This window comes from Falco peregrinus, chromosome 2 (assembly GCF_023634155.1).
Source record: "Falco peregrinus isolate bFalPer1 chromosome 2, bFalPer1.pri, whole genome shotgun sequence".
Lineage (NCBI taxonomy): Eukaryota > Metazoa > Chordata > Aves > Falconiformes > Falconidae > Falco > Falco peregrinus.
Window position 1 is genome coordinate 11,572,229 of NC_073722.1, and position 26,499 is coordinate 11,598,727.

At 39.4% G+C, this 26,499-nt stretch overlaps 1 protein-coding gene across 1 annotated transcript in view; it reads right to left on the bottom strand.

Moving 5' to 3' along the window:
• SLC7A11 (solute carrier family 7 member 11) overlaps nucleotides 1–26,499 on the bottom strand; it is a 113,788-nt gene that overhangs the window by 69,632 nt on the left and 17,657 nt on the right. The window contains exon 3 of the mRNA XM_055796517.1: nucleotides 33–384. The gene's annotated coding sequence lies outside the window, so the exon portion shown is untranslated. The remainder of the gene's footprint in view (nucleotides 1–32; nucleotides 385–26,499) is intronic.

Consider the following 26,499-nt stretch of genomic DNA (forward strand, 5'->3'; position numbering starts at 1 on the left):
CACTTCTGAGGCTGGTCTGGGGGCTACCATACCTGCTTCCCGCCAGTGCAGAGTCAACTTGGCTCAAGATGCCAAGACAGGAGTTTCTGGGTTTACTCTAGGCAGCACAGCAAGAATGAGCAATATTGTCAAAATAGGAACTATGCTATTACAAGTAATTTGGTAGTAATTCCACTGATTCTCCCCTTCCAAATGAGAAACGCTTCATTGCTCCTTCATCATCAAGGAAGAATAGAAGAGGCACTAACAGTCAAAATACCAAAAAGTGCCGACAGGTCCTGTAGCCAGAGTAGAGAGGTTTTTGACGGTCTCGCCTCTTCATATGGACAGCCTTGCTAATCTTCACAGAATGAAGGATGTCACCATGAAGCAGAGTGCGAAGGACTGAAAGGTCAAAGTAGTAAAGAATTTTATTTTATAGAATGTATTTCGCATTACATTTCTAATGTTGCATCTCCTGACCAAAGCTATTCTGAACACACTGGGCGACAAAATAGAAATTCAACCTCCTGACAATTACTCTGTCAGACAACTGGAAATGAGAAACGATGCACCTAGCCACTGTCCATCTTTCTAACTCTCCCTTCATCTCCACAAAAAGGATAGGAAGTCCAGTTTTCCTGGAAAAGTTCCCTTTCTCATCTTCTGCACGGGATGCACAGGCAGCCACGTGTTCGGGTACCTATGCACCACCACAGCGGAGTCACAGTAACAGACAAGTCTCTCCAAGAACTGGGAGAGCTTTTTACAAACCCTGTTTTAATTTTATCGCGTAAGCTTATCTGACACCAGCACTACCTATCCAGATTTACAAAATCCACCTCTATAAGCTTCAGAATCTCCTAATAAGTGAATTCTCTTATTCAATGTGAAAATGAAGTAATCTTCCCACTCCAAACAGTCCAGCGTATCATCTGCTTAGCACGTTTTCTTTTCATTTAAACAAAAAATACAAATACAGCTTTCAATCACTTAGGCTAAAGACTGAAGCTAGAGCTCCTCACCTCACATTCATCAGGGGCAGAACTTCTTCCATCACGTCTTATGCTACACTGAGCATAATAAACTCAAATTACATGAAATCACAGTATGTCTTGTCAAAAAGAAAGCTGCAACTCCCCGGGGTAAAAGACCATACATTTTTATTTCCCCTCGTATGGCCTTGCATTTACTTCCACTTCTGATAATTACTGACTTGGGAGGGCAGAGAGCAGGGTGGGAGAAAAGCCAGGAATTGGGCCAACCTCTGGTTTGAAACGTTGTTTTCTTCTCTATTTTGGCAGTAAAATTTTGCATTCATTTTCTTGCATTCCATAACTATAGCTATCAGTGACTCAGTTTATAAGGGCAGTTGTCAGAGTATGCAAAAGTAATTCTAAAGCTAAAAAGCAGAAGTGCTTCAGCCACCATATTCTGGATTTTCATATGTCTGTTGGCAGTTTCTGTGATTGAAGCAGCAGATTCAAAACTCAACACCACAAAATATATAGTGAGGTGTAACAGTACAAAAGTTTACTGGGTTAAAAGGAAACCTGCAACTATTTTGTTCAGCAAATAAAGCCTGAAAGTAAAAAAAACCAAACAAACAAACAAACAAAACCAAAAAAAAAACAACAAAAAAAATCACCACACACAAAAAAAACACAAACCAGAAAAGAAAAAAAAAAAGAGAAAAAAAAAAAGCAAGCTGGGAACAAAACTAAATATACATAAATATGCATTGGTTTGTTTTGTCTTTGAAAATAAATGTCCAGGTGCTTAGCTGTCACCCAGAGAGGGAACATTTTAGCACACCAGAGAGTATGCAAGCATGAATGAAGGGACTTTTGGCTCCTTCCTCTGCAACCAGTTGACAGGCTACTCTCTGTGTGTATTTTAACAGGGCCTGGGGATTATATGCCCTTGTCCCTGCTCAGATATGAAAAAAGCCAACCACACCTGAGGCATTTCTGTAAGGACTGCAAGACCGGAACAGCGACCAAAATGGCAGGCAGACACCAGCACCACGCTGGCATGACCAGTGCAGAAGTAAAAAGAAACCTCTATTTCAGTGATCCCCTTGTAGTGTAGCCCATCAACTTCAGATTCAGAATCTGGCCCTGCATGAACATTGACCTACTGGCACTATCTGTCACGTTGAGAAAGGGACGCTTTTTTCCTCCAGACATGACAGATGTGCAGTTTAAACCTCTCAGTTACCAAAATCTCCTTCCTACCTAGCTGCCAGCTAAACTAGTCAGCTTTGCTCAATAACCTGATAATATGAAGTGCCGTACAACATCTCTGGTATTTAAAATTAAGATGCTCCTTGCAGTCATGCTTAGTACTTAACTTTATCTGCATGGCTTTTCTGCTTTTGTACTCCTCTTCTGATTTGAAACTACAGAAATTTATTTGCATTGAGGGCTCCTCACTATATTCTCTTTGATTCTTTTTCTGTTCATCAGAGGATATTTTCATCTTCTAGAGTCTGACACCATCCTGAAGAGCAAAACATTATAAACAGATTACAAGCAGTGTGCGTTCAAATAAATTACATGTTTAAATGTGTCAGTTAAATTATAATGCTCAATTAGACAGCTAATTATGTTGAAAATGCAGTTGTGTGCATAAATTGATGGCCACTCCCCCAGCCTGCCTGGCTGCTTCCATTCATATATTGTCTCTTCATAAGTTTTATTTTTCAAGTATCACCTGGTGGAAGGTGCAGCTAAGTGCAGTCATACACTGTTTCACTGTTACTTCATTTTTAAAAAAATCATTTCAAATACAATTCAGCATTCGCACTGAGTTTTACTACCTGCCATTAGAACTTTAGTGGCAGCTGGTTTGTGGACTAGGTTCCCAGATTTCTCAGGGTCACATTCCCAAAAGGCTTTCCCCCTGTTTACGATGTCTTACTTTCCAGGATACTTTTTAATGACTCTCACTGCATCATTCTACAAGGAAAATATAAATTTCTTTTAAAATTACATGCACATGTGAATTTTACAGATGACCTTTTGAATTAACAAAGTTGTGCATGAAACCACAACGGACAATTGTATTTATAAAATACAGTATTAATATTGCAATTGCACTCCTTAATACTAGCTAGGACCTGAAAATCAAGTAGGAAGAAGAATCTGTCAGCACCAATTAATCAAAATTTGATTTAAGGATAATACCTTGGTATTACAAAATACATCCTCATACGTATTCATGACATCTCATCCCCCAATCATCGTGCAAAATAGCTCTTTTCAGATACATTCATCAAACCATTCATTCAGTTTCTATAGGTTCACAAAGTTTATTGGCGACCAATCTAACTAAAGCATTCATACACAGCAAAATCCAAGGTCTCATAGTTTGTAAGATCTGTGAAGAGCTAAATGAGTTGTTTGGTGTCACCAGACAGTTTGATATCTCATTTCTTACAGTATGAAAGAAATCATCAGTAAAGTTCATCAGTATTGCTGTGTTAAAAACTGAGGCAAAATAAAGACAGTATAATACCACCAAAGAGATAAAAGTAAATTCCACTCAGGCTCAGCATACAGTATCATTTCAGGCAGTCAGCTGTTCTTTTTAGTGTTACGTTTAGATATTATACACAAATTAATGCTGGGGGGGGGAAAACCCAAGCATGATCATTTTCTTTCTTTTCTAGTTTTTTGGTCTTTCTTGTAAATTGTCAAAGGTAAGAGTTTTATTATAAGGTCTAAAACCATTGTTATACAGTTTCTCCATACTGTCAGGCCATATGAGCCATAATTATTTGTGAAAGTGTTCTGTCAGCCTGTATCTCCTAATAATCCATTTAAGACACCTCCCAGTAAAGAAAAGACAACTGAAATAACCCTGTGTCTGTAGCTCTGGGCATATACAGTAGTAAAATCCAGCTCCTCGAGACATGTAAAATTAATCTGGATAAGTACTGCAAATGACGATGTATGAACCTACTCCAACTCTAACAACACAAGAGACAAAATGATCTATTGTGCTACATCTTTTTTTTTTTTTTTTTTTTTTAATTATTACCTCTATGGTCATTCAAGAGGGAAAGCCTTCATAATTATGCTCTACTTTGTCCTTTCAGGACTTGCAGTAACTCCTCTAAAATATCTCAACAACAGAAATCAGGGAATTCCAGGATATGTTTTTTATGACACATGTTACAAATTATTAAATTCCGCTTTGCAACTAAAAATTCTGTTTGCCTCTTTTAAAAAATGGCATTAACATTCACCCATCAATTTCTGACATGCCATTTTGAACCTCTAGTAATGGTAAAACAGACTATTTGAAATACATAGAAGCAGGGTTAGTATTCATCATTTGGTCCTCGGTCTCTGAGCAGCGCCAGTCTGCCAGCCTACAGAGTCAGAGAGTGACACTGAGAAGGGCTAGAAACTGCTTAGAGATTTTTAAAGGTTCTTATGATTGTCACTAAGCTCACTGCTCCACAACAGATTGAAAAATGCGAGAGGTTTTCCAGCTGAAGTCACGTGTGTATTAAAGAGGATTAACATGAACAGCCAACTAGCAAATGCCAGTTTCTTTCTTTCCATTTTTTTAATCCTCCTTTCTTTCTCTCCTACAATAAAACCTTTTTTTTTCCTCCCCTCCCCCCTGCCCCCCTTCTATATATTTCCCCTCTTTTGGAATAATGCATTAAAGAAGCTGAAAGTCATTTAACAGATGCATCTAGCACAATGAAATTCTGTGCTACAGACTCTGAGGATGCAGACTGCGTAGTAAATCTCACTCAAAGCAAAGAGTATTAAATCATGGAACCATTGGAATGACTCAGGGTCACAACTGTTCATTTACACAATTCAGTTGTTGCATGCTTATCTCTGCATTCTCTTCTGTCCCCAGTGTGTATATCAACAAAACCTGTTCAGTCAGAAAAACACCTTTGGGTTAGCATCCAAAGCCATCGCGGACAGGAATAAAATAGAAATGCTTTGGGTGAATCACACTGAAAGGCAGCCTTCGGAGTGACACCTCTACCAAGGCAGAGCGCAGCACCGCTGCTTTTGGACACTGTGCAGCCTCATCCCATCAGCTGGCCAGCTTTCACCTTCAGCTACATCTCCAAAACATTAATGGCATCACGGTCTGGCCCAGTCCTACAGCTGCTGTTCACACACAGTAGGTTGGCTGAGTACAGCAAGAAAATCAGAGAAACAAACATTGTAACTAACAGATCTCACAATTTTGCCCAGGTTTTAATAGTTTAATCAATTAGCTGCATACTACTTCATGTTGAAGCCTTTCCATGATAACCTGATGTGTTCCCTGGGTGCACTCTCAACTGAAAGTTAAGGGAAAGAAAAAATACAAAGTTGTGGGGGTTTTGGGTTTTTTTTTTCTAGTGGGAAAAAAAGTGAGATCGGAGGTCTGTGGTTAATACTCAGACAGTATTATCCACTTTCTTTTCTAGGAACATTTTTGTTTTTCACAAGAGAAGTCATTTCTGGTGACATCATTAACTGCTGTATAGCAGCTCAATGCCATAACCAGACAGTCCTTCGAGGCCTGGCAGACTGGGCTCCCCAGCAAACGCCACCCACCTGCAAGGCCACCAAGAGTTGACTACAGTTGCGGCTCCGAGATTTCTTGATACAAAAGTTGCACCTGAATTATCACTATTTTAACTGCCAGAGCACATCTCCACCACAGATTTGCATAAGCCCTTTTCAGACAGCCTTCAACTCTGGAGAAAAAAAGATGTTTTCTCCATTTTTGCTTGAAATTTTTTCTTTTGTTTTAGACCATCCACTCATACTAAAACAAACAAACAAATAAAAAACAAACAAACAAAAAAAAAAACCCAACAACAAACCACCAACCAAACCACACTGTGCTCTTTAAATTCCTTGCTTTCAGTTTAGAGGTAAGTTTTCCAAGATATATTTTTCAACAATCTTAAGGATACATATGAAAAAAGAAAAAAAATCACCAACAAATCTTGATCCTCACTAATTTCTATTGTAGGAACTTTTTTTTTTCCATTAACATTGCTGAATGTCATTCACAAAGCAATTTGACATCTGTGCGCACTTAAACTATGAACATCTCAACACTTCCCTTTTAAATTCCTCAGGAAGTAGTGGTCAGATTTAAATGCCAAAGATGAGGAAGATAAATTTCTGAATGGGACCTCTGAGACACAGATTATAGCACATTGTAACTATTACATTAAGTTTTCTCCAGGTGGAAAAAAAAGCCAAAGGTAAAGGAGACCCCTGGGTCTCTTACTCTGTTCATTTAGGTCAGAAACCTTTGTAGCACTTAAATATTTCAAACTAATTCCCCAGAAAAACCTCAAAAAAGTAATATTTCACTTTTTTTAATAAAACTCTCTCAAAGTACAAAATTGGCTAAGCCAATCTGAGCTGTAGCTAGGAAGAAGTGGTACGTTAGTACACTGAGAGATTGATCTCGTTATACTTACAAACCACCAGAATAACACTTTAGTGCAGTGTCTTTCTCTCATGCCCTTTTGCAAGTGAACTTAATTTCAGCCAACTCTGCTCTCAGATATGGCTCCAAAAATGGGGTAATTTGGGTGTCAGAATAAAATAAGCAGGCTTTTTTCCACTGTAGTTATTTCATTTCTTATAATACATATATTCTTCATTCAATTACCTTACACCAGAGAATCTGTTCATGTTTCAGACCTTGATGAGCACATAATATCCTTCAAGAGATACATGTTTGCTGTGTTTAAGGCATTAATTCTCTGAATGAACCTTAAACTCCTGCTTATTCAGGTAGAGTTTTCTAGACGTAAAAAGCACCACTTCAGCAGATTATCAGCCATGAACTTTTTCAATATATATCCAATAACATTTTTTAAAAAAAAAGCATTCAGACAGTTTTCATAGATCAAAGTAATTTTGTCATATCCTCAGTTTGAAGAAAATAACATTTGTCCACTGAAACTGGTAACTCTACTATTACTCCCAGTACACGTTACATGTGAAAAACAGAGAAACTAAATTAAAAGGAAGAAAAATTCAGCTTCGTATTCTCTTGGGAGGAGACAAGAATGAAGGTCCATAAGCAGCTTCTTTCATCCAGTTTTTCAAAGAAATGTGCGTTGGCTGCACGACAACCTCTGTCATGAACCATCAAGAAAATGCTGAACCTTGTAATATAAACCACCTCCACTGCAAAAGTAACTCTACCAGCTGGCAGTAGTAATCAGGAACACAGTAAATTTATTTATCTTACTACACAAGCTGCCTGAAAGAAAAAGGGAGACAACTGTTATATTTATTTTCTGCACAGCAGCGCAGAAAGAAATGCATGGCCAAGCCTATGCCATTTAACTATGTTTAATCCAGAATCTCATCCAATGGAATAATCACTGACTAATCTCAGCAGGTAACTGCAGAGACACTGACAGTACTGATCACTTTATTTTTACATGGTTATCAAGTGATTTGTTTCAAAAAGGAAACAGTCCACCCTCCTTTGTCTGTTGGGTTCGGTATACCCATTATTAATGTGTAATTTGCTTCTATTGCTGTTTTCATAACTTTCATCATAATCTTGTGCTTGTGGTATCACTGTTTGCTGTGAAAATCATTAGAGGTTAGTGAACTACAAACAGAAAAAATTATTTATTTTAGTGTACATAAAGCTTTCTAATGTAAAATTTTGGTCATTTTCTCAAAATTTCCCCATGAGAATAACAAACAAGGGATTTTTTCACTCTGCTTTTAAAATCAGGAAAAGAATTTATAGCCTCCAAATGACTGTGGCCCACGGGAGAATCCTGGGACTTCTCTTTTCACCACCTGCCACTTCCCCTTTCTTGTGGTCACAGCTAACATCACAAGTCCCACTGCCTACCCAGTGACTCCTGTACTTCACTTTAATCCACTGAGTAGTCGCATGTCGGCTGCAAGTGCTTTAAGGCAGGAATTGGGTCATTGATTTACAAATGTAAACCAATCTACACAACAGAAATTGCTCAGACTAGCCTGTAGACGGGCACACACAGGCATCTTCTCACCCTGGGTATTCATGCTGCTGTGGCTACTCCGGTGCCTCTGTCCACCCACGCCAGTTTACTGACATGGCAAGCACCTCTCCCATTGGCAATATAAACACATCAACAACTCTGTCAGCTCTTGAAACCCAGCTGGACGCAATGCTATGGCAAATAAAGCCACATGGTACAACATGCTTGCTTGCCCAGCTCTGCTGATGTCAACTGCTGTCATGATGTCATGACCAGAACCAAAGACTTCCTCATAACACGGGAAGCTGTGCAAGATCATCGCTGCTTCACTGAAATTGTTGCAATCAGCTACGTAAAGATGAGTGTTTACTAAAGCCTGCGTTAGCCTCTGTCTCTTCACCCAAATATTTAGATGCATGAAAGCAGGTCTTTAGACTGTTGTCATTTCTATACTTTTGAGAGGAACTCCTATTCTTTTGAGAGGACACTGTCTGCACAACAAGGTTTGCCATTGTAACTACGCCCATTGGCAGTAGAGAGGAGAATAAATCACTTTGTCAGCCCAAATAAAGATAAAAAAATGCCTGGTGTAGAAACAGAATCACTAACAGCTGAGTACTTTTGCAGGTTGAGGTTACGTCATTTGTCATTTTTTGTATTATGCAAATACTCAGCACCTCTGCTAGACAGCATGTCCACCTTCACCATGTTAACATCGTGACATACGCTAACGTATATTACCATAGCCATTCCAGTGCTGGCAATGTCAGCATGAAAGCATGAATGCTCAGCAACTCTGACTGTTTGCTGGGGTTTTTTTGTTGTTTTTTTTTTCATTTGCATCTTTTCTATGAGAGATAGAAGCCCTGCCTGAGGAAGGTGGATTCATTACAATACTTACCCTTTTCTTCTTGTAGGTATGGGTCATCAGGGGCAGAAGGAGGTTAGACTGGGCTCATAAAACAACACAGAACATGCAAAGCGTGCTGCAAGAACTGTCTCGTTTTCATCCCTTGCCCTGTTCTAGGATAATATGAAAACTATGCGTGATTAATTTTTTAAAAATTGGAAAAGATGATGCCTAAGGCATCTCTAATCCACTTGCTGGTGAGGTACATACAATTCTGCTGCAGTCCTGCACCGCAAATAAGCTACACAGAATTTTAATACAGCAATTATTGCCTGCCACTTCAAGATAATGACTACCTACCAACCCATTTAAGGTGGGTGTGTGTATGTGCATCAACAAGAGGGATAAATTGCAAGCTTCTTCAAAAAAGGAGGTGGCAGAATGAGATTTTTACTAGATGAACTACCCCATAACGCTCAAGGAGGGTAAAAGGAGTCATCTAGATGAGGAAAACTTACCACAGAGTACATCTACTACAAGGCCCCTTTACAATGCTCCAGAGTCAGATAGTGGCAGCACACCCAGAACAAGAAACAGGATCACCCATCCATGTAACAACACCTAGCGCTAAAGTAAAGCCTGCCAAATATACTGGCATGGACATATTTTTGGGCAGAGAAAATGTTGATAACTGAGGAAACAACAGTGGGAAAAGTAGAAGAGAGTGGAGGGCATGCCTATTACAGGAAAAAGAGGAACTTGAAAAAATTGCATCATTTCCCTCTCCTGTGCTGGACTTTGTGACCTGTCCCTGCGCGCCTTTGCTTTTCAGACACACCCATATAATCCTTCTGGGCCACAAAAGGCTCTCACAACAAAAGGTGGTGTAGTTCCTCTGCTTATCTAGCATTACACAGCCCAGCTTTAAACCAAGTGCAGCCAGATGGAGAGTCAAGAGGTCACTGGTTATTTTTAAGCTCCATCTCTAGGAAAAAGCTTTTCCCATGGATGTTAACTATTAGTTGAAGTAATTGTGTGTACCCTAGCGTATGTCAAGACATTATTAGGTTAGATCCAATCTACAGCAAGCTTCTCTCCAGCTACACAAAAGTAACAGTGTGTATTATTATGACATAGTGGTGGACAAAATTTGGAAGAAAATCTTGTTTAGGCAGAAGAATGCAAGAAGCTGCCCTTGGATGGCAAACAAACAAACAAACAAAAAACGAACAAACCCCCAAACATTACCCGTATAAGCATGGATAGGCACAATTTGCTCATACTTGGGTCTAGCAGACCCTGTTAACAGAAAAGGAATCACCCAAGAAACAATTTATTGCTGCCTGCTTCCACCCTAGTCAAACAAGGTAGCAGCTAGCTTTGAAAAACAGCCCAGTTTTCTAACGAGTTTCACAATAACACATAGATGTATCCAGAAAAACAAGAGGTGGGAGTGAGAAACACTGTACTGTATCAAAAAACCTGCAGGGTTTTTACCCCTGTGGGTAGATGCAGAGATAATGAATTTTTTGCAGTTAATCTCCTCTGTGTTTTGTTTTTAGACTATGAACCCAACATGTGCACAAAACTCTACCAAATAGTTTGATTTTTGGTACTTTATGTAGGCTACATACATATATATAAACACACAACTCTACCCTGCTTAAGATTAGTATGCTTACAACCATTTGATCTGTAGACATCATGAAAATGCCAACATGAGAATTTTCACTAGAAATTTCTGAGCATCAGGTTTGTCCTCCTCCTCTAGATAACTGCATGAAATTCCTAAAACAGAAACAGAAGCTGAAAGGTAGATTCAGATTCAGAGTTTCAAAAAGATTTTCACAGATTTTTTTGCATTCAATGCAAGAAAGTAAGTTCGGTAATTAAGAAAATAAAAGGAAAGTTCTGTTACGGATTCAAAACTGATGAAGATTGCTTCATAAGGTAGAAGATCTTTGAGTTACAATGTACTCAGTGGAATTGTAACACTAATGCTCTTTTCTGTGTTTATTGGCAAAGTGTGAAATGGGGTAAACCAGAAAAATTGCTTATGGCACAGAAGTAGTAAGAATTAAAAGGAAAAAAAAAATCTCAAGTCATAGCAATACTAAAGTATGGGGCAATACAGTGCCGGATGAAACTGAGTCTGTGCAAGGGCCATCACTGAACAGACATGTCTTATGAATTACTACAGTTGCAACTGAAAAATCATGCAGTTACTGAGAAAAAGCAATAGTGGGGACTTCCACTCAGTGCACAAAAGAGGTCAGCGGAAGAATATTCGATGACATGCTTTAGAATATCCTACTAGAACAACTCTGAAAATACACTTTTTTTTACCATTTTCAGCTTTCTGAAGCTCCTGGAGCTCCATTTCTACTATACATCTAATGTTTTGATCTTGTATACTCCATCACACACTGCCCAGCTCCCAGCTTTGCAGAGTCCTTGGCTCTGTTTCTTTCAACAGTTCTGCTCCTACCAGCCCATTGCCCTGTAAGGTGCCACCAATTACATCGCAAATCAATGCAAACATTGCTGACTTCAGAGAAGTTACAAAAGTACATATAGGGTCTGAGACGACAATGGTATGTGGACATTAAGTAGCACTTAGTTAAACAAACCTGTTGACCATTTTGACCCAAGTCACATCTTCTGAAGTCCCGCCATTTGTGCAGGGCTAAGCAGGATTTTACATTCACAATGGACCTCTGTTCCATTTTCCCCTAAGGACAGCACATATGCCTCCAAATACCTAACAGAAGCTGAGACAATTCTAGCACTTTACTCCTCAGGTTTTTACAGAATTACTTTGCAGAAAAGATCTTCTGCCTAAAGCTTCTTCTCCCTGTGTTTAAAGACTACTTTAAGACCAACACATAAAACAGGCCAGCAGACAATGTTTTGCGTTTAAAGTCTACAGTGCAATGCATATCTTCTATACTGCTCCTCTGCTGAAAACTCTCTACATGAGTAAGTGTAGGAGACAGACGTTATATAAGGTTGGAACATAACACGATACATGCCTGCACTCCTCACTCTCCCCTGACAGCTGCCTCATGCTTAGGTCTTCTTTCTGGAAACTGCATACCACTGCATGCCATGAATGTCAGGTCAAAAAGATCTGAGGTCCATGAGGAAGGATTTCTACCTGTTCTGATTCTGCTGTTAGCACTTCTTTGTCCATCACACACTCAAGCACACTTAAAATCTCAATGAGGATTTTATGGAATTATTCATCATCTTTATAGGTAATTAAATAATAGTGTACATGAGGGGTTTATTTTTAGTTTCACCTCCACTTTAAGCTAAGATTAGTATTTTCTTTCTCATAGAAACATCTTCACTAATTTATAGCATAGAAGGAGGAAACCTTAAGAACATTTAATTGTCACAGACACATTCTCAGCTCTTCATCTTTTGGTATTTAAAATTGTCTCCCCAAACCCAGTACCATGCCAAAAGAAAAGAAAAATAATATCAAAATAGAATGCAAAAAAAAGAGATCAGCTTAGGCTGCAAATAAAGTCAAAACATTCAGCAAATCTAAAATTGTAATAACTACAGCAAGAAAAGATATGGAAAAATCCATCGTGCAAGGGAATCTTTAGCTACAAATGAATGACCAGAGCAAAAGGCTAAGCTGTGCAGTCACCCTGCTGCTATGGCAGGGGATGCCAACACTAGGCTTTTTGCCGAATACGAAACTGCTAAAGCGCAACCTTTGGAATGAGGACATGTCAGTAAGAACTTGTAATCTTGCGTCCTGTGGACAGCTTTTGACCATGAAGTCTCTAATATGCTTGGCTGTGCTTTATTATTTTTTTTTAATTATTATTTTATTTTTTACTATGGCAGGCAGTGATTTTTTTGTGTTAACAGTGATACCAGGCAATACTGGCACCAGTACTTCTAGCTGTAGGACAACAGGAGACTGCGAAGCCATCTAACTTCTGCTTCAATGTAGTGTTGAGATTAGTGCTAGACAGTTCACACCAGAAGCTTCATCAAAGCCAAATAATTATACAGTTAGCTTTCCTTTAAAATATACTCCATAGCTACTATAACTTGTTAATAACTTTCTGCAATGCGTGAAGTATCTCTGAAAGTCACACACTAGCCAAAATATGTTTGCTCTCCCTTTAATCCCACTGATAAGTTTCAAAAATGTTATAGTTCAATTACATTGTTCTTCTGGTAATACAACAGGAGATGAGGGTGGGTATTAAGTCATTACTTCAGCCTGCAGTTTCACCTCAGTTATAACATGCTTTTTCAGCACTGATGCAAGGGAAAGGTGGTGTCACTTACAATCCAACAAAGATAGATGGAAAAATTCCAATTATTCTCAAATGAACAAAAATAGAGGAGGCTGTACAGATCTGAAGTTTCTATTAGCAGGCTTATAATAGAAGACAAAACCAAAACATAAAAAGCATAAAACTAAATGTAGCTTTATGTGAGTAAAAATTACTGCATAAATATAGCAAAATCCCCGTGGAGAATAAGAATTTTCCCAAAACAAACGTCTCTCACTGGTCTAAATGTATGTGCTAGTCTCATGCCTGCAGAAGAAAAGTAACCTCCATGTATCTTCATTGAAGGTTTGGATTTAACAGCTGAATCCCCATGAGTTTTCATAGTGCCCAGGGATGGTAATTTGGACCCAGCAAGACTGCTGTTCTTACTGCAGATATGAAAGCCTGTTAAAGATGAACAATTACATATACCTTCTTATATTTTGCAAGGTCACAAACATGCTGATTGCAGCACAAAAGCAATTTTTTACAAAAATACTGCCTGAGGGATGTGGTGAGCCAAGGGGTACCTTTCCTGCATTCCATCAACCTGTTGCAGAGTTACCAACACCATCTCTTCACTGTCACACAGGCAGTTTTTTACCATGAAAATAAGATAAATGACAATGTCTTATTAAGAGAGAAAACTGAAGCTGTCTACGGTCTACAGGAGCAATTCAAGATCATCCGATCTTTGAGGAGCATTTCCTCATTCCAAAGCCACCACCAAAAAGCACATTATTCCAAAAAGCACATCACAAGCATTACATAAAACAGCTGGTCTGTCACAGGAACAATAATTTTAGAGTCCAGTTAGGATCAATAAAGATCAGGTAGCAACTTTATAAAATCAACGGTGTCAGTGACAGCACCCTAATTACGTTTCTACCCAGGTAATTGCAGTTCAATGACTGGCAGCTCCTGCAGGGCCCCTGCTCCCCTCCCTTCCTACCATCTCCATTTCCTCTGTAAAACTTGTCAATGTGATCACACACTTTTAAGAGATTATTGCATTTCAGGGATGGTCAAAGTTAACTTTGTATAGCTCAGTCTTTCCATATGATGTGGAGACTCAGTAAGCTAAAATAAGCACACCAATATAAGGTTTTTCTCTCAGAAGACACTGTAAACACTTGAAGGAATGGCTTTATTATCTTTAGACTGTCCTGGGGACAACTATTCTCTTTCTAAATTCAAAACTTCTCAATAAAAGAAGAAAAATTTCCAGTAGGGTAACTTACATTCAATGTTACTGTATGTTTTTCTTAATATCGCCTATCTTATTATACAAATAGCCTTTCTTGGGCTTCAGGTAGAAGAGTTTATGAGCTTCTAGAACATCCCAGTTCCAGTGGGCTTCAGAGATTATTCATGCCTACACACCCCTTCCTATCTAGCAACTAACCATCACCATAGACACGCTAAAGAAAGATACATAAAGTGAAAAAGTTTACTTGTAGAACCTAAAATCCTGGCTCACTAACACTCTGTTGTTCTGCAGCTGCTTTTTTTGTATTTGTTTTGGTCTACACAAGAGGCAAAAGTCCTTCCCTACATCAAAGTTATATTCTGAAGTAAATCCACGGAAACCTGTGTGGACATAGCACCTCCTGATCTGTAATCAGACTTAGGCCCAAATAGGATTTATAAACCTGGCGGTAAAATTTATGGCAGCACTTAAAAATGACACACTTTAATTAAAATGAGAGATGCTAGGGTAGATATTTTTTTTCCCCCTTTTTATAGTTTCGTGGCCAGACTGCTGCAGTAATTGAGGACTCATCTTATTATGATCTTCATCATAATTATTTTTCTTTGTTTAATGTTCAAAGAAAGTTTCATTTCCATCTTCCATTTCATTTTACAGATTTTGATCTTACTAGCAGCCTGGAGAGCCCTGTTTAATTCTCCTACATGTTAGGACCAAAGAAGAGAACTAATTAAAAAGAAAATCTGGGAAGTATAAAGAAGATTCAGGGGTGGGGTGTTGGGCAGCAGAGGGGGAAGCAGCACAACAACAATTGCCAATAAAGGCACACCTAATCAGCAAGCAGAATTATTGAGGTATTACTCCAAGTAGCATTGTGTTACGTGAGTAATTCTGCCTTTCCTTACTGGGTCTAGAAATGCATTCCCAACTATAATTTCATGAGGCTCTCACAGCTCTAAATTTCCTGCATGATCACTTTAAGCCACATTGCGCCTTACAGGAGTCCTCACAATAAGAGTTTGTCCAAAACCAGGAATTATTTATGTCACATATTTCCCTCTTTCCGCAATTTTCACTGAAAAGTTTCACCCAGCTTTACAGAGTCTTGCAAAACTAAATCCTTATCATTTAAGGCACTGCTGGAAATTAAGTGATGCATTAGCAGCTCACACCTCCCATTCATTTCTGTATGTGCATCTTGTCCTAAGGGGAAAAATGATGTTGCATCTAGGGAAGTATTATATTTGCTGGGTTTATTTCAATACAAAATCATTTGAAAATAGGCATAAATTTACATGTGTTCTCCCAAAACAAAACCCGAATGGTTTGCTTTGACTACACAAAAGATATAAATGATCGTGTAGGCTACGCACTTAAACCACTACCCCTCTGTGGCAGACAGTAGTTCTTGGTCAGTAGTTAACTACAGTACAGGTTAGTACCTTAGTAAGTAACATATGACCTTTTTTCTGTACCATAGCTTTTACATTTTTATCAGCCATAGCAGCTGTCTTTTTATAGAGCAGACCTGATATACCATGAAACCAAAGAGGTGCTTGTTTAAACCACTTCTGGAAACCTTACTGTGATGTTAATTAATTTATTCACTTACACTCATCTTATGAAAAGCCACAGAACAATTTAAAGAGTGTATAGCCCCTCTATGTGAACCTAAAACCAATACAACATGAAAATCTTACATTTATTACAGAAATTATGAGTTCTGACTATGAATGATGCTACAGTTAAAATATGTTAACCCACCTATCCTTTCCTTATAATGGGGATAGCCAAAATGTTATCCCCAAATTTGGCCTTCCTGACTTTTTAAAACAAGTGCTAGCAAACATAAAGTACTACTCTGTCAGTAAGGGAAGAGGAGATCAAAACCTGTCCATATTAAGGAAATAAATAAAGCAGAAGAAGGGCCAGGAGGTCACTGTTAAATTGTCACCACTTTAAGAGGAATTCACATGCCCAGACACAGACGCCTAGTCCATTTGTTATGCTTTCAGGTATCTTCCTGCCTTAGCTGATGTTCCAGCGGGGCATGAGTATCCCATAGATCCTGTATCACATCTGCCAACCATACAGAGGTTATATCAGCAGGTATAGGTGTCTACCACAGTTGAGTACCTGAATCACTTCTCTTTTCTCTGTCTCTCACTGTCTGCAAACCGCAGTACTACTCCTGATACTGCATCATCCATCACAGTCCACTGGCACTGGGACACTCAATATTTTATCTTAGAAAAAGGTCAGATTTCGTCTTCTTGCTCTTGTGTAATACAATATACGAAAAAGGCATGCAGCATTTAGGCAGATAGAATTAGACCACCCTTGAGACTGAGCATATTTAATTCTCAAATTTATGTATCAAATGAACAGACAAGACAGGAACAGATCACATCGCAAGGTGCTTCAGAACAAGGCATAACCTAAAGAATCAAATTGCAGCTTTCATGCCTATGGTCCAACTGCATCCCAACTCCACCAAAGGGAAATCCAGGCACCTGGAGTAGCCAGAAGCTGTGGCATGTTCCCCCAGGCATCTCAAAAGGGGATCTGTGACTCCAGGGCATGCCGCAAAGTTCCTCTGCAAGTTACCTAGATGCCACTGCTTATAACATTCAAAGTGCATGTCCTCTCTAAAATTAACCCTGACTCCTGTGCTCAGAAGGAATAAGAAGAAAGAAAGATTAGAATTTAGAAAACAAACAGAATTATTCTACCTAACTATTGGGGTTTCAGGAGACTCTGGTAGAAATTACCAGCAAAGACACTGGCTTTGAATTACAAAGAGCTACAGGGAGACAGACTTGTTAAGCTTTCAAAATTGCTTTCATTCCATTTACACCAAAGAAATCACACAGTGCCCAATACTTCTAATTTTCAATCACAGCTAGCCAACCTTGATCCCATGGTCTCTTATTAATTTTTCCTTCTCACAGTCCCTAGCTGCTATATTAGTTCACCATTTTAACGTGCTTTCATCCTGCATGGTTTAGATTCCAATGGCCAAACTGAGAACTTCTATCACAGGTATCACTTCAATTGGATGAAGGGCTTCAGACTCCTTCTGTTAACAGAGAACAGTTGATCACTTACTAGTGGTATGTTCTTAGTTTGTATTGGAGCTAACACTGCTGCTGTTTTGCATCTAAAAGCAAAACATCTAAAAGGGAATTCAGTATTTTTAATATTGCCCAGAGCCAAAAGGCCAATACATAAGAGCTGTGTTATAATGTAAATATCACACCGATGCACAGGCACATCCTGAAACAGCATACCCCTCCACCTTTTTCTTTAGGTGGAGCTATTTATGACCAATTCCATACGTGTACTTTCAAAGAAAGTGAAGGGAAAGAGGTACCAAATATTCTTTTAACAGGATAAAGGTACTTTCAGAAACAGCTATTGCAGTAATTAATATCTTATTGTCTTGTGGGTATAGACGGTAACAGACATGAAATCAGGATTAATAGATCAGGTTTTGTACCTTGACAGCCACTGCAAAGAGAGTAAGACTTGTCATACCTTGATGGCCTATTTCTTGTATGACTGTGGCTATAGGCCTGGTTTACTTTATGGAGAGCACAAAATCATTTGCAATTAAAAAGCAATAATCTTATACTTCACAAGATAGTAAACTGAGAAAAGCCAACATTTTTCAACCAAGCCTTGACTTCAAGTAGGTGAATATTCGTATTCACAGCTTTCTGCTCCTCAGGCTACTACTTCTGCTGGGTTTTATGACCATTTTGAATTTCCCCAAAACATATATTTAACTGCAAGCATTGAGGTTTAGGTGACTAAGCTTTGACAGGTCATGTAAGTTAGGCTTCATAGTATTCAACTGTAGATTGCTCCATAGGCTCTGCTAATAGCAGAGAAAAAGGCATTTTTAGGGCCAGGGCCATCTGACTAGTTTCACATATCTACCTTCAGAATGAGATCAGTCACGTCCCAGACATTCATCCTTTTTTCCATTGCCTGCAAATGAAGTCTAGCAGTTTCCTTAGATGGAGACACAACACAGAGGTCTACACCTGAGCAAATGAATCCCAGTGAAAGAGGCAAAGGGTAAACTCCCACTGTCCAGTGGAAAGGCTGGGTGGAGAACCCTGAGCCACTGGTGACCGAGCTGGTATATGGACAGAGAGCAGCAGAGAGCCACACAGCAAAATCAGCGTGGGACCCAGGAGCAGCAGAGTGCTGCACTCAGGACAGTAAGTTCTGCTTTCCAGGCAGCTCTGCTTGCAAAGCCACCTTCACAAGGAATGTTCCTCTGTATCAGGAAATAGTTTCTTAGTCCTATTTGTTGAATATAAATAATCCGATACTATTCAGCTTCAAACAAGGCTCGCTAAAGCACTGTTTATAATGACTACTTGCTCTCAGAATGCTTTCAGACGTATTGTCAAGGTTCAATTATATTTTATGTGTCTAGGAAAAAAAATATTATTCATGATACTAAAGAACATGTGACAAGAAAAAGTAAATAAATGCCCTTTGTACTGCAGAATTGGACTTTCTAAAAACTGGTGAAAAGCCTGTATTATGACATCTCTGGAAAGTTAAGGGTAAATTTCATTTTTTTAAATGCCCAATGGCTAACAGTTTGTTAACTTCACAGCTATAGATATAGATAGATGATAGATAGATAGATATAGAACTCCACTTCTAAAGTAGTGGTCTGCAATCCTACACATCACTTTATGAAAAAAACAGGTCAGTTTGCAAGACCTCATATTTGAAGTTTTCTGGAAGTGAATAAAAATAATAATAATAAAATAATCCTGCAAAAACAAAACCCAAAACAGCCTAAAAACTTGCCTGCAATAGAAATCCCTCTAAAAAAATACTGGAAGGCAGCAAATCACCCTCTAACAATACACAATTACATAAAGTCTTTCAAATGAAAAAAGATTACTTAACCTGTTGATAAGACTGCTGTTATGCTTGGATGTGCTTTAAAAGGGAAACATTTTGTAACCAGTGACTTCAATAGAAAAGGTTTTGCTGATCTCTCTTTGGCACTTATGACCTTCATTTCTATCTGCTTTAGGTGCTAGTGGAGGTAGGAACAACAGTAGTTAGGAAGGACTTACTTGAGGACCTTTATTGGAGCAGCATGTGTTTTTCTTTTTTAAAAAAGTACTTGAGTTTAGAAGTTAAAATTATTAATAACTGGTAACCAAAAAGTCTGTTCTCTGTATTTGTTTCCTCTAGTTAGAGTGTGTCCATTTTTAGTGAGTATGTTTTGGATGTGACAATCTAGATGGCATTTACTTTAGGAATGTCTCCAAACTAACAAGTTTATTGCAAGTTAAAATCTCTTCGGGAGTTACTTATGGCTCTAGCAGTTATGTTCAGACTTTATTCAGAAAATTTACTTCAGAAACTGTTGAACTAGAGATCCATGTCAGCAGTTTCCAGAACAAGTCTGATGACTCCACAAACAGCACTACATCTATAGCTAATGTCAGCCCCATAAATTTAGCCTTGGGCATTAGAAATCAAACATGGAAGTCATGTGATGTATATCGTCCCCAGCACAAAACAAAAAAACCCAAAACCCAAACAAACAAACAAAAGGATTGCATATGCCTGTTGTCTCTTGAGGAAGGAGAGAATCACACCCCCATTTTATACCCTCAAGCTCTGACACCACATATTGGCATATAATGCTTCACCCTTTGAATGCCAATTAGGAGTAGCTACTCATATGTGTAAGGATTAAATTTGAAGAAGTAATAAGAAATAGGAGTGAAAAAAACGGGGTGTCATGAAGAACAGGAAAGTGGATTAAACTTTCTACCTGCAGCCCACAGGCTCATAGGCGGCTGGTTGACTTCTCCCTCATTTTGGTGAGTTCCACCTGCTCTCACGGAGAAGCCAGGCCTGACCACAGCTACAGACTCACATGCTTTTTTGGAAGTTTGAACCCTTCAGCTATTAAATGCCATAACAAAGTGTAACGTCTGCTCTGGAAAACAACCCTCACCTGGCAGAAGGAGTAACTTAACTGTTTTATAGACCTCCCGCACTTACAATTACCAGAGCTATAGGAAACTAACACATCCCCTACAACACGTTACACAACACATCAGTGCTCAGCAAAACACTTTGAGCTGGGAACATGATAAATGAATAAATAAATAGTCCTACAGCAGCTCTATCTTAGCTAATTTAGAATTAATCAGACATCAGTCATTTCTTTTGCTGACTACTCAGTCACGGCATTCTCAGGACAGAGCAAATCAGTTTTGCCTATATTTCCATGAGCATCACAAGGAGAGAAATTGGAAGAATATTTTCTATAGAAAAATTAAGCTCATTTAAAACCTGAGATTTTTTTTTAGATAAGAAATGTCACTATATTGCAACTGTTACACACTTGCAGTTTTCTTTCTTACATGAACAATGTATGACAGAATAGTTGCTGTAAAAATTAATAAATCTATCACTTTGGCCTACATTTCTATGCTCTTGTCCATTTCTTTGAAATATGGGTGAACAGCCTAGGATGTAGTTCAAAATGTGCAACATATGGACCATATTTTATAAGAGGATCCATTCAAACCAAGTAAAACTTTTTCTTTCAAAAAGATAGCAAATATTGAACTCTTCTTACTTCTATGTTAATTTCCTGAACTTACCTTTATGTATATAAAAGGTGAATAGCTAGAAAATATAGCAGGTGACAACTGGAATTTTTCATTATTCATAATAGGAAATATGCCACAGCAAGTCAAGCATTAAGCACTCTCTGTGTTTTCTTTTTCCCTGGGGATTGGCCTGCTCTGGAATGCACAAAGGATTTTCATTTGCTTTTATTTAAAAAGAACAATGGATCCTGCTGTTTGGATCACTGATGACATATTACCAAATCTGATGATTTTGTTATTTTTTATGTACCTGTTATTTGTCCATCAGCATCTTCAAGCAAACAAAGTTTAAACAGTACAACATTTTATCTTAACAGAAAGCAAAAAAACGTGGTTGCCTAATCAGAACTACATAGATACAAACATCTCAGTGAAATATTTCCAAGTTTCCAGAAAAGGGTTAGCTTAGTTTGAAGGATGATCACAGTTTGGTGACATACTTCTCCTTTTACCAGTATGACCATAATAAGGCACATATCAAGACTGCCACCTGAACGACACATTTTTGAGCTGGGCATTGTATCTGCATGCAGAGAAAGCTCTCAGTCACTGACTGACAGCAGCTATTGCAGCCACTCATCCTTAAAGAAAACATATTTTCTGTTAATACCCGCAAGTGCTCTGCTAACAGCAATTTCCAAAATCTGGATTATAATGGCTTCAACATGCTTTATTGATCTATTTTATTTCTTTATTGGAGTGTGGCTAGAAGCAAGATGATCTGTTTTATATAATGTCCTGACCTTCCCCTAAGCTTGGCAAAGTCTCAGGCATAGCTGAAAGTATGGATGTCATGTAAAAAATAGATTTTGAAAAGGCTTTTGAAAAATCATTCTCCAGCTAAAGGTCACTGAACACTAGTTAAATTATATAAGGGGGCTGGGAATTAAGATTATGCACCTTTGGCTGTTTTCCTGTTTCACAGAATGTGAGAACAATTAATAATGCAAACAGCTTGCAGTATTTAATGATGCAGAGTGCTTAGCAGGAACACCCATGCTATTTCCAGCTATTTTCAGACTGAACCATCTGAAGGAGGCATCCTTTTCTGCAGGCACAGGATATCATCTTGTTCCTTCACAATTTTTGAAAGCTCTACCCCACTCACAACTTCTTTCCTGAAGAAGAAATGACAAACACAATCCAAATTCTTCTTGCTTAATTAACTTTGAATCATAGAAGGGTAGAATAGTTTGGGTTGGAAGGTACCTTTAAAGTTCATCTAGTCCAAACCCCCTGCAATGAACAGGAACATCTTCAACTAAATCAGGTTGCTTAAAGACCTGTTGAACCTGACCTTGAACGTTTCCAGGAGTGGGGCATCTACCACCTCCCTGGGCAACCTGTTCCAGTGTTTTACCACCCTCCTTGTAAAAAATTTCTTCCTTATATCTAATTTAAATTTACCTTCTTTTAGTTTAAAACTACGGCCAGGCTGTGCTAAAAAGTTTGTCCCCATGTTTCTCATAAGCCCCCTTTAAGTACTGGAAGGCCGCTGTAAGGTCTCCCCGGAGCCTTCCCTTCTCCAGGCTGAACAACCCCAGCCCTCCCAGCCTGTCTTCACAGGAGAGGTGCTCCAGCCCTCCAATCATCTTTGTGGCCCTCCTCTGAGCCCAAAGGTTTACAACCTGTCCTCAATTACACCTGAACCTACAGTTAACTTCAAAAAAGGTACCCAGGAGGGAAGGAAAGATCCCTTCCTGGATTCATAACCAGTTAATAACCAGACACGAAAAGAAAGGGCCAGTCCTTGCAGCAGAGGGAGGCTGCCAGCAGGCTCTGTGCTACACCCCATTCTGCAACCCCAGCGCTGCATAAATCAATAACCTGAGAAGAGAGAGGACAGCTAAGTTCCAGACTCTGTCCACGGCACAAAATCATTCAGGTGACTCAAACCTAAGTTGGCTACAAAGAATAGCAAAAAAAAAATGTGCATGTTAATGTATTATAACCCTTGATCAGCACTGCATTGCCAAGTGCCTCGTGGTACACACAGCAACAGTAACCCCTCAACATGCATGCGCAGTTTTGTGGCTCTAAATTAGGTAGTACTCACTAGGACATCCTGAAGTCACTGTGGAAAATGTTGGCTTAGCATCACAAGACAGAGAAAATGTTTGAAACCAGGAATTATTAGGAAGGAAATTGAGAACATGATAGAAAAGGCCACCCAAGACCTGAGGTGAGGCAGAGGTGTGCCCTGGGTGACAGCAAGGCAGTGTCCGACAGCAGGCTCCAGCAGACATGGTTAACAGTCTGAGAAGGGAACCCAGCTCAGCAGCTGTTGGTGTGACAGCTCCATGCTCCCTGCCTGGGTCTCTTACACATGTACCTACTTGTTAGAGAAAGAGGAGAGGCAGAAGCTGCAGAAGTCAATACATTATTTTAATGCTTCCCTGAGGCACATGCTCAGAATAACAGATCTGAATATGAAAAATGATGAAGCATAAGGTAATAGCTTCAAAGGTGATCACGAAAACATTTGGTTGACAACTTCACTTACATCTCCTCGGTAGCAGTTCTTAACAGTGGAAGCTGAAAAACTATAAAGCTGAACATGGGAAAATAGGAGTTGAGGAAGACTGATTAGGAGGAAATGAGTCAGAAATGCTGGAAACTTCAGGACCTGGGACTGGCAACACCTTCTCTCTTCCCCACTCTCCTTCAGAGGCATGTCATAGCTGTGGATTTTAATCCCTCATTATGGTACAATTAGACATGTTGGGATGCGCTGTGTAGTAAGGGTTATGTGGAAAAGAGGTTTGGGAGCATCTGCTAGGGGTCTGGTGCAAGCCTGTCTGTGGCTGTGGCACCTTTTCCACCCCAAACTATTTGCAAGCCCATGGGAGACACCATCTGTTTTAGCTATCTTCATCCATCAATCTGAGGCAGAACAAGAGAGATCAACCTTGATTGGAAGGAAAGGAGTAAGGAAAGCAATGGAAGGAGCAGAACACACCCAACATCGTACCTGACTAATAAAACCCTGGCACTCACTTCAGAGAGATAGAAACAGATTAAATATCTTATGACCTTTATTCACTTCTTGCTCTTTGTACTAAATAAAAATCTAAAACAACATTTTGCACAAACTCATGCCAGCTCCCACATTAAAAAGATACCTTCCTGAGCTATACATATTTACCTGAACAAATCTTTCTTACTCGCTCTAGAAGCAGTGATTCAATAAACTTGGGATGATGGAATATAATCTAGTTAATAGTTTTCATTAAGTGAAAATAAACCATCCTTTATTCATTTAGGGGGTCTGCAAAAGGAAGAAGAGAAAGTGAGCAGGTGAAAATATACAAGGGAAATGTTTTATTTCAGAGAACTAGCAACTCCTTTTAGGGGGTTTCAACAGACCTTTCCCAACCAACATGCAAGCATATTTAGTGTATAACTAATGGAAATCTAGCCCTGTACATCTACAGAGCCAAGTCAATCTTGGCTCATTATCAGCAGACTAAAAATGAGTGAAGAAATAAATCAGGCTGAGTATTCTCCTATTCTAAGGTATACATCTGATTCAGCATCTTAGAAGAATAATCATCTCATAGCAGTGAAATAATGGAATGTGGGTCAGCTATAGGAAAAGCATGGGGATTTTGACAGAACAAAGTTTTGGAGAGTATAAGGATGTTTTTGCCTGGTACTACTGATTTCATGGGGGGTTTTTTGTGGGGTTTTTTTTGGTTGTTTTTTTTTTTTTTTACTGTTCTGGGCATCTGCATTTTTATTTTCCCAGTGCTGAGTGAATGGGAGTTGAGAGCAGCTCTAGCCCAGCTTTTACACTTTGGCAGGGGCTGAACACCAGCAGTACTACTCCCGTGTTTCTCACTAACACATATGATTAAGAGGCAATGGGTGAAAAATAATTTTAAAACATATGAAGAGAACCAAGGAGAAAAAATTCAGTTTCTGATGAAACCTTTCATGACATGGCCTGTCCTGCTTAGCCATATACCCTCTGCTTTCTGATGTTCTCCCTCATTATTCGTCTCTGCTGAGTATGTCCTACAGTGAGGTCCCTTCTTTCAGCACCGCTTCCAATGCAACCAGTTTCTTCAGCATAAAAGAGAAGAACAAGTGTCTTCCTTTGCTTTTTAATGGATCACATGCCAGGAAGAAAGGCAGTACTATTTAGCAATGCTATTTTTGTCATCGTAAGCAGAAACAGAAGACATTTGAGCTACATCTGTATTACAGGGCTTGGCATGCACTCCATGCCAGGGCAGGAGTGCACACCCTCTCCCAGTTCTGCATCTGTGTGTGTCCCAAGCCATCCCTTACTTTTTTACTGTGAAAATGCCCGAGCTTTGTAAAATTAAATGCAGGTATTGACATATCCAGTAAGGTGCAGAAGACGTCAGAAAAGCTGAAAAAGCAGGAGGAAAAGGCAACTGTTGGAGCTTCAAAGTGCAGTCCTCCCTCTCGCCGTGCTGAGGGCTGGAGAAAGCATCAGGCTCATCTGATAGGAAGAGTGCGCTTTTGCAATAGGCCTGTGGCCATATGTCAAGCAAAGCCAGAACCTTTGATCCTGTAAACCTCAATCCCATTGAGAACAACGAGCAGCAACTTTTAGTCTGGGAAGGACATTTAAATCAAGGGCAACCTGTGACCGCAGGGCTCTGACAGACATGCAGCAGCAGATGAAAATTGGACAGCTGAAGCTGCTACCACTCCCTGCCTTCCTCCCCACCTGCCTAACAGATGTTGCTGCCCCCAAGGCAGGGATGTCTGATCTACTCATGAATCAAATCCCAACTCACCCTGCTTTTCAGCCCGGCATTTCAAGTAACCTGACATCAAAGTTGGTTTACCACCGGCGGGGTGGAGCAGACAGCTACGGGCAGTAACAGCTTTAGCCGTCTGATGCTAATTCACTGCTGCATTCCTGATAAAGCCGCCAGCCCTGCTGAGTGTCCAGCCATGCCAGAGGACCGGGATGGCGGTGGTCCCTCCTGGAAGCAAGCCCTGGCGTAGGAGGGTGGTTCTGCTCTCTCTGCCTAAGGACTGATTTGTGTCTTATCGGCAAATCTGCTCCAGGCTTCAAAAAGGACAGCGATTTGGGGAAGCATTTACAGGAGCAGGGAGATTTAAGCTCTACACAGATGCTCAGCCCTTGCTTTAAGCACAAACCCAAACACAACCATGTGTCCTTTTATGCTGCGATTCAGTATTTTGATGGGGAAAGCATCATACTCTTTTGCTCTGCCTATACTGACCACTATCTCTTCCTTCAGCACAGATCCTTCATCAGAATCTTTCCTCTCTAATCCTTGCCCTTGGAGCTATGTTTCTAACTAGCTCCCTTTAGAAGCCAGCCTGGACAGTCAGAGACAGGCTACTGCCAGAAAATAGTCAGTAATAAGATGTAATTAAATTGGCAGTCAGGGCAGTTTAATGTTTAAATCTAACTGACAAAGTAAAAACATGAAGAGACAAAGGTATGGGGATGTTGATCTAACAGTATCCATATAAATCCCAAATAAATCCTT